Source organism: Vicugna pacos, chromosome 7 (genome assembly GCF_048564905.1).
Source record: "Vicugna pacos chromosome 7, VicPac4, whole genome shotgun sequence".
NCBI classification, from domain to species: domain Eukaryota; kingdom Metazoa; phylum Chordata; class Mammalia; order Artiodactyla; family Camelidae; genus Vicugna; species Vicugna pacos.
This window is the reverse complement of record NC_132993.1, coordinates 15,931,631-15,940,930: the sequence shown is the minus strand read 5'-3', so window position 1 is coordinate 15,940,930 and position 9,300 is coordinate 15,931,631.

Here is a 9,300-nt window from a genome sequence, read left to right as displayed (position 1 = left end):
CCTCATGCCCAGCCACAGGTAACTTGGACTTCACTCACCTTGATAACAGTGGGATAATGCAAACGGACCTCACTCCCACAGTCAGTCAGTGCCTCTCCTTAGATGGTAGAGCTTCGCAGTGATGGCAGGTGTGGGGAGGAGGAGGTGTGACTGGAAAAGGCTGGAAGAGGTAGCGGACTCTGCCCTAATTGCCATTTGGCAAAGAGCAGCAAAGGGACATGTCTCAGGAGAAGGTGCCTGTGCCCTCGGCCAGTGAAGGCTAGTGGGGGGAGGCCCACACTCTCCTCGGGCAGAGGCCACATCTGTGTCCGGAGAGCAAGACGGGGATGCAAAGCCAGAAGGCCACCCACTCACCCCTGCCGGGGCGCTGACTGATGGCGCCCAGGATCCCTCATGTTTCCTACCCCTCCCTCCTCTCTCGTCACTGCAGTGCCAGGGATGCCTCCTCAGGCCAACAGGCAGGCCAGAGTCTCCTGGAAGGAGCCTGCATCAGGGCCCTCTGGGCAGCTCCAACATGAAACCACCAGCTTCAGGGACCAAGGGGCCTGCCCTGCAGCTCAAGCCTCAAAAGACATGCCTCCTCCAGGGCTCCTGAGCCTGGGATCCCTGGGAGAGCTGGGAGGAGCAGTAGCAAGGCACCCACTGCCCGGGCTCCCGCCACCACCTCTGAGCGAGCAGCGGGGGTGTCCTGGGACACACTGGCCCCTCCGGGGTCTGCAGTGAGTGTGGAGTGGCAGGACGCGGGAACCATTGCTCACTCACAGCCATCTGTCCTGTCTTCTCCATCCTCCATGGGGCCCAAGCCAGACTTCTAGGATGGGCTGCAAAGTATAGGCCCCAGCCCAGGATTCTGACTGCAAGCTCTGCCCCTGCCAGTGGCCTTCACTGTATCAGCAGAAGGGACTTTCTAAGTCACCACATCCTGTCCCTGAGGGAGTTGGATGTAAGGAACAAGATGTCTTAAGAAGGCTGAGTGCACCGTGAGGACCAGTGACGAACTAGATGACTCTGGCCCTATAAATCTTTAGAAGGAAGACAGGCTGCCTGCCAGTGACTAGGAGCCACTGGGGACAGCATGACTCTGAGAACTGCTCACGCTTAATACCTGCAGGGCCCAGGGCATAATAAGTACCACGTGTCTACTTAATGAAAAGTTACAAATCGAGCTGACGAACTGAATAAACAAGTTCTGTCACTCCACCTCGACAAGTACACCTTCATAACCACCTGGGCGCCGGTCTGCACTTAGGATCCTCTGACTCCCTGGATTTTGTGCTCAAACTCAGTGGCACAGGGAGAGAGAGCAGAGCAGGCCTCAGCTCGCAACCTGACCCCTGGCCCTCCTCACCCTTGGCTCCATCCCACACCATGACAGCCTTGGGCATCTCACATCCACGCTGTGCCCACCCTCCCCTAGGGGCATCTGCACTCAGGCACTCCTCCACTGGGCCCCGGCCTGCACACCTGGGGAGGAGCCTTGCACAAGCTGGCAATTGGCCATTTGGGCAGGAAGACCAGGATATGGGAAGAAGAGTGTGGTCTGGAAAGGGGGCCATTGCTCCAGAGTATCTTGTTTCCTTGGCCCCACAAACTCCTGCCCCCTGGGGAGAAGGAGGACTCAGAGGAGGGCTGACCCAGAGTCTCACACTAGGCCTGAGGGTGGTAATGGGCAGGGCAGCTCAGCCCCTCCCTCTTTACTGACAAGTGATCAGCACATGGACCTGCGAGCCTCACAAACAGTGCCCTCTGTCCGCTGTCCAAGTCCTTCTCCCCCCTGTCCTCCAGCACCATCAGCCAGACTCCCACCAGGACACAGAGGGCACAGGCACCTTAGATCATCTGCAAAGGTGGAGATGGAATATAAGGCAACCACAATGGAGACACAGCAATCCAGGAGCAGCAACAGTGGAGGAACTGTTTCCACCCTTAGGCCCAAGGACAAAGGGAAGGAAGAGGTGCTGGAACCCGGAGGAGAGAGTCCTGTTGAGAGGATGATTGGAAAAGTATGGGGACTTTTGCTGAGAGATATGGCCAGGCCAAGATGCCTCACAGGGAGAGAACTGAGAGACTAAGATCACAGCCTCGCTCTCCTTCCTCTCTCTAATTTCCTATTGGTGCTCCCCATGGGCCAAACCCAACCAAAGCCACAGGGAACAGGGCATCCTCCCTGGACTGAGCATAGTGTGGAGAAGGGTGAGTGGTGGGTCTGGAAGGGCAAACAGAATATATCCGGCACAGACACTAGATAATGACTCAGAAAAGATCAGTGATGGGAGATGAAAGGTGAGTGTTAGTGAACAGAGTTTGGTCCTGCTGTGTAATTGATAACAATGTGCATGTTCTGTGCTGTGCTACATTGTAATTGGGCATAACTGGCATGCAGCTCCCGTAGACCATGCTACACGGTGTTTCCCAACCCTGAAAGGTTGTGAGTCTGCTCAGAGACACTCAGCTGAGTGCAAGACTCCAGGTGAGACCAGAATCCAGGTCTACTCTCAGCCCATGGCTTCTCCCACATCCCTCTCCTGGACTCACAAATGAAGCCCTCCAACAGGGGAGGGAGCGAGAACAGGTTTCGGGAAAAATGGAACCAGGTTCCATGCATATTGGGTGTGAAAGGACATCTGAGTGGAAATAGCCAGCCAGCCAGCGGCTGGACATGCAGGACTAGAGTCCATAGGAAAGACTTGCTTATGAGCTCCCTGTCCTTGAGCATCAGACCCAGACAGGAGAGCAGAGCTGGCTCGGGGACCAGCTGTCCACACCAAGGCCATTAGGAAGCATTCCACCGTTCCTCCCATTTCCTTCCCACCTGCTCAGCTCCCTGACCACTGCCCGACACACCCTGGATCCTTCTCCTGCCCTCAGCACACTGAGAAGGCAACTTCCCTTTCCTTAGTTCATCTAAAACCTAACAGCAAGCAGTATACACCTCCAAGGACCAGATTCAATACGAAACATCATAACATGCAAAGAGGCTAAATTAAAAGAAAATTGAAAGGCATGATGCAAACTGGCTGGATGGTGGATACTAAAATGGAAATCCTCCATGGTTTTCCACCGAAATGTCATCTGATCCGAGAGCACAGGCACCGTGCGAAGGGAATTTTCCTGACTATCTGATGTGGAGCCTGCTCCAGGGAGAGGTTCTCTCAGCCCCACCAACAAACTCCTGCTCTGCTCACCTTGAACCGTGCTGATCGGAAGGGGAGATGTGCCAGCTTTCTCGTCATTGCTGGCAGATTTCTTAATTAACTTACTGATACTGCCGCTGTTTTGGAGGGAAGCCCTACCGCCATTATTTTTAGGGGCTTGTGCTTGGAACCCAGCTGCCCCTTGGCCAGTCTGTCCTCATATGTGCTGTGAACGTGGGTGCCATGGATCACACAGGAAGGGAACGCGGCCTGTGTGGGGCATCCGGAGAATTTCACCTCACTTCCGTGGGGCAATTTGGTCCCATATCCTCTTCCCACCTCCTCTGCCCCAGAGTCTCCAAATCAGCTCCATCAACCAACACCGTGGCCCTAAGAAGCCAGCCCAGGAGAGGGGCTTCATAGATTGGACTAAGGGGGCCAGAAGCCAGATGAACCATGATGTTTGGAGCCTCACAGGGAAGAGGGCTAAGTGACACCTGGTGACAGTGAGTCATAATTACCAAGTCCCAGTGTGGACCGGCACTTTTTCCATATTCCCCCGTTGTAAATAGCACCCCCAAGGCTGGCCAATCGTCTGGCAAATGGATGCCACAGTCACAAAGGTAACTGAGTAGTAATGTATTAGAACAGAGGAGAATTTTCAAAATCCCTTAATCCAAACCCCTCATTCAATAGATGAGAAGACTGTGATCCAGAAGAGCAAAATCACGTATAACTTAATGTCACACGTGTAGTCAGGGGCTAAATGGAACTAGGATCCAGATTTTGTAACACCCAGCTTGTCACATGTCAACAATGTGTATCACAACTGCTGGATACATAAAGTCTAAGTCCTGACTGAGAGTCAAGAAAATCATCCTCACCCCAGTGTTCACAGCAGCACTAGTTACAGCAGTCAAGACATGGAAGCAACCTGAATGTCCATCGACAGATGACTGGATAAAGAAGTTGTGGTATATTAATACAATGGAATACTATGCAGCCATAAAAATGTATATATATTATAAATATAAATTATAATATAAAATTAAATATATATATTGTATATTATATACATACATTACATCACAACCAACAATAAGTAAGATTGGGCTTTAGCTGAAATTATAGGCGTGATTACATACCGAGTAAGAATGAGGATTAATAATAAAAATTCTATGCCCAAGGCAATCTATAGATTTAATGCAATCCCTATCCGATTACCCAGGACATATTTCACAGAACTAGAATAAATCATAATAAAATTTATATGGAACCATCAAAGACCTAGAATTGCTAAAGCATTACTGAAGAGAAAGAAAGAGGCTGGAGGAATAACTCTCCCAGACTTCAGACAATACTATAGAGCTACAGTCATCAAGACAGCATGGTATTGGTACCAAAACAGACATATAGACCAATGGAACAGAATAGAGAGCCCAGAAATGAACCCACAAACTTTTGGTCAACTCATCTTCGACAAAGGAGGCAAGAATATACAATGGAATAAAGACAGTCTCTTCAGCAAATGGTGTTGGAAAAACTGGACAGCAGCATGTAAAACAATGAAGCTAGAACACTCCCTTACACCATATACAAAAATCAACTCAAAATGGATTAAAGACTTAAACATAAGACAAGATACAATAAACCTCCTAGAGGAAAACATAGGCAAAACATTATCTGACATACATTTCAAAAATTTTCTCCTAGAAGAAATAAAAGCAAGAATAAACAAATGGGACCTAATGAAACTTACAAGCTTCTGCAGAGCAAAGGAAACCAGAAATAAAACAAGAAGAAAATCTACGGAATGGGAGAAAATTTTTGCAAGTGAAACTGACAAAGGCTTGATCTCCAAAATATATAAGCAGCTCATACGACTCAATAAGAAAAAAATAAACAACCCAGTCCAAAAATGGGCAGAAGACCTAAACAAGCAATTCTCCAAGGAAGACATACAAATGATCAAAAAGCACATGAAAAAATGTTCAATATCACTAATTATCAGAGAAATGCAAATCAAAACTACAATGAGGTATCACCTCACACCAGTCAGAATGGCCGTCATTCAAAAATCCACAAATGACAAATGCTGGAGAGGCTGTGGAGAAAGGGGAACCCTCCTACACTGCTGGTGGGAATGCAGTTTGGTGCAGCCACTATGGAAAACAGTGTGGAGATTCCTCAAAAGACTAGGAATAGACTTACCATATGACCCAGGAATCCCACTCCTGGGCTTGTATCCAGAAGGAAATCTACTTCAGGATGACACCTGCACTCCAATGTTCATAGCAGCACTATTTACAATAGCCAAAACATGGAAACAGCCTAAATGTCCATCAACAGGTGACTGGATAAAGAAGATGTGGTATATTTATACAATGGAATACTACTCAGCCATAAAAACCGACAACATAATGCCATTTGCAGCAACATGGATGCTCCAGGAGAATGTCATTCTAAGTGAAGTAAGCCAGAAAGAGAAAGAAAAATACCATATGAGATTGCTCATATGTGGAATCTAAAAAACAAAAACAAACAAACAAACAAGAACAAAGCATAAATACAGGACAGAAATAGACTCATGGACAGAGAATACAGACTTGTGGTTACCAGGGGGGTAGAGGGTGGGAAGGGATAGACTGGGATTTCAAAATTGTAGAATAGATAAACAAGATTACACTGTATAGCACAGGGAAATTTACACAAAATGTTATGATAAATCACAGAGAAAAAAATGTGACAATGAGTGTGTATACGTCCATGAATGACTGAAAAATTGTGCTGAACACTGGAATTTGACACAACATTGTAAAATGATTATAAATCAATAAAAAATGTTAAAAAAACAATTTCCAAAACAAAAAAAAAAAGAAAAAAAATAATAAAAATTCTAGTGTTATTTGCAAAGGAGATGAAGAATCTCACACATATTTTAAAAAAACTAGTCCCCACTGACCACTTCCATCTCCTCACACCCCGTTCACTTCTTACCTCCCTATAATTGCTCTGCTACCTTCCCTGTGGGAAAGGTCATCAGTAGCCACACCTTTCTAATCTGCCAACTGTGTCCAGTCTTCATCCTAACTGACTTCCATGGCATTTGATGTAATTGACATTGACTCTCTTTTCTCTCTTGGCTTCTATGAAAACATTTTTTTTTTCCTGGTTCTTCTTTTCTATTTCCTCTCAGTCTCACTAGTTGATGTTCTCCAAGATCCTACTTCAGGTTCTTTTTTAATTCTCACACCTCCCTGAACATACTGCCCACATACTGACAGCTCCTGGATTGCTGTCTCTAACTCTGTCCGCTTTACTGAGCTGCTTTGGCGGGCGGGTGTATGTGCGCGTATATTTTGTCCACTGTAGATTACACCCCACACAAAGTCACCATTTCTCTTCCTTGTAGCCAATATGCAATGTACAGAGTACAAACCAAAGACCTCACTCATCTCTGTCCCCTCCTCCCCTGACCTTTTCATCCATTCACAAGTCCTGCCAACTATCTCTCAGAAATGTCTCTTAAACTTAAGTACTCTTATTGGGGAAAAAAACTAATTATTCTTTTCCTCTTTAAACTCATTATCTCAATTCAGACTCATGCGCACTTTCTTACCAGGATGACTCCAATAGCTTTGTTTTTTCATTACAGTAAAATATACGTAACATAAAATGTACCACTTTAACCCTTTTTGAGTGAGCGATTTGGTGGCACTCAGTACATTTACACTGTTGTGCTATCCATCCCTGGAACTTTCCCATCATCCCAGACTGAAACTGTACCCATTAAACAGAAGCTCCTCATTCCCCTTCTCCCCAGTCCCTGGTAACCAATATTCGACATTCTCTATGACTCTGACTACTTTAGGTATTGCATGCTAAGTGGAACCATACAATATTTGTCCTTTGTGTCTGGATTATTCTCAATCATTTTAAAACTGTTTTCATCACCTTCAGTTTTTCTTCTCTTCCAAACCTTTTGGTATTGTACAATCCAGATTATCTTTCTAAGGTATGAAAAGACTGACTCTTCCACATTGACTACAAAGGAGCTGACATTCCTTAGCATGGTGGGCAAGGCCTTTCAACAGCTGGCCACCACCTGCCTCTCCAGCCTCACCTCTTGCTGCTCCCACACCACTTGGTAAGCCCTTCTATGCCTTTCTGTCTTGCCCTTTCTCACTGTCTTGTACCTGCCACCTCCTCTGCTTGGAAAGCCATAGCCTCTCCATCCTCAGTGCCCTCCCTCAAGTCCTTGGTCTTCACTTAGCAAACTCTACTCATCCTTTGAAGCCCAGCTTCTGTTTTCCTTCCCCTGGGGAAGTTGGCCCTGATCCTCCACGACTGAACCAACGTCTCCTTCCACCATGTTACCATGTCACTTTGCACATCAAGGTTTTATGTAATTTTCATTATGCCTTACATTTCTCAATCAAAAAGCTTTAAGAAAGACTGCTGTCAGTCTCCCTTTGAGTCTATGATTTCCCTAGAGGTCGAGAACAAATCCTTTCATCTTTGGCACTCTAGCTGGTGGGTACTCAATAAAACAAGCGTTCAAGGAATAAATAAGCAAAATATCCATCCGTCCATGCTGGGTTAAAACTCAGCCTTCTTTGATATGTAAGGACACATTAGGTGGTCCCTAAAGGCTTCTTAGATACAGGATTCCCAAAAACACTTTAGATACCCCGCCACATGCTGTATAGAAATATCTTCTCCCAACAGGAAAAACTGGGTAACAGTTGTGATCACTGGTTACAATTGGTAGCTCTTTTAAGTATCAAATGTCTTAAGGGCAATAACTCAAAGCTGTCATCTCGACAGTCTGAGACAATCAAGCACAAAGCACTGGTTTCCCCCCAGGAGGGTTGCAGCAGAATTCAAGCCCCTTGAACTGAAGGTCTTCTTGAAGGGAAGTTGTGGGTGCCATTCCCAGGGGGGAGTGATGTCCACAGTGCAATGTGGCCTGTTGGGGGCTGTCTAGGGGCTCCTCGAGTGGTGCTGAAGAAATCCACATGGCCATAAGCTTATGCCCACATTCCCAGACACCAGTCTGAAGCTTGACAGCAGTATTTCATGATGAAAGCTCTTTGCAGCAAATTACTACACACTCATTTTTTTTGCATTTGTGCTGCACCTCGCTTTCAAAGCACTCTCATTTATAACATTTCATTAGAGCCTCCCAGTCACACGCGTATCATGACCTTGGTGTCAGATGAAGAGGCTGCAGTGGTCTTCCCGTGGAGTGAGCAATAACACTTTCTGCTGTGTTCACATCGGGAGGCTCTCAGCTCGATTAAGGTTACTAACACATAGGTTGCGAGTATTTTCTCCCAGTCTATTGTTGATCCAATTTTGTTTATGGTGTTTGCTTTTATAAAAGTCTTAAGTGTAGGTTTAGTAAATAGATCAATATTTTTTCTCTTGAGTCTTATTTTTTTGTGTTTTGCTTACAAATGCTTTCCGTACCCCAAGGTTGTAAACATATTCTTCTGCATTTTTGATAGGACTGTATATTCACTGCTGGACTGTTTAACAGTCATCTCTCCCACCCAAGTACGAGCTCTTAGAGAGAGGGGGTAGTGTTTGTTTTATTCCCAACTGTACCCCTGTAGCATGTCACAACCTAGTACCTCTGTGCTCAAGAGGTGTTCAGAGTGAGGAAAAAAAAAAAAGGATGATGTGGATAATATCAACAAGGGAATACCGATATTCCTGGGGGAAAATCAATACACAAAAGTTGGCCATTGTGAATTTCATTTTAAAGATTCTGTGTATATTCTATTAAATTTTACACAATTTTGAATTCTGGCGATCGCCAACTTCTGCAGCAATCCCCAAATAATCATAAATTTTTGAATTTTGAAAGTTTAGGGATCACCGAGCGGTCCAACTTCATAGTTGGTGTGGCATTCCCTATATGGCTCTGCCCGCTGATAACAGGCTGTTTAGCTCATGGGCACCAATTAATTCCCTGTCCCAGGAGACTTAAGTGGGGTTTAAGAGCGCCCCCTACTGTCAGCCTTCTATGGGCCCAAACCTTGTGGTGAGCACATGTCTGTTTACTAAAAACTTCTGGTAGTCTCCATCACTACCTCCTTTCTTTTTTCTGCTGTAAGGCTGATAAGCATTTTGGGGCGACATCAAATTATTCTAATTGGCT